The following is a 504-nucleotide window of genomic DNA, read 5'->3' on the forward strand; positions in this document are numbered from 1 at the left end:
CTTTGAAATAAATGTACAAACAAACTGCATTAAACTTTGCTTTAGTTTTGCCTTTAAATGTTACCCTATTTTTGCCATTTAAAAAAAACAGCTCATCACATGAAGGTTAATGTGAAAAATACATTAAGTTTTAAAACTAATCCAACATACATATATAAATGTGCATGACAAGTGTTTTTAATCAACTTCTGAGTGATTCATCTTATTAATAGACAATCTTTGGCACGCCTAATGAAACAAATTCCTGTCATAATTTACAAGAAAAACTGCCTCTGCCACCTCCATCAATTTTATAATTCAGCATCAAAGACTGGGTTTAGCTCAGACATATTTTACCCTTTTAATATAATCTAAAGAAGATAACATTGACTCTCCAATCACACATTAAGGGTGGCTGGAGTTTGTGTGCATGTTACCATAACAGCCAGTTTTATAGGCCTGCAACATCTAATTGTTCTGAGCTTTTCTGTTCACTGCTGCTGGAGAGGAAAGAAGAGCTGTTTT

Source organism: Eleginops maclovinus, chromosome 9 (assembly GCF_036324505.1).
Source record: "Eleginops maclovinus isolate JMC-PN-2008 ecotype Puerto Natales chromosome 9, JC_Emac_rtc_rv5, whole genome shotgun sequence".
NCBI classification, from domain to species: Eukaryota; Metazoa; Chordata; class Actinopteri; order Perciformes; family Eleginopidae; genus Eleginops; species Eleginops maclovinus.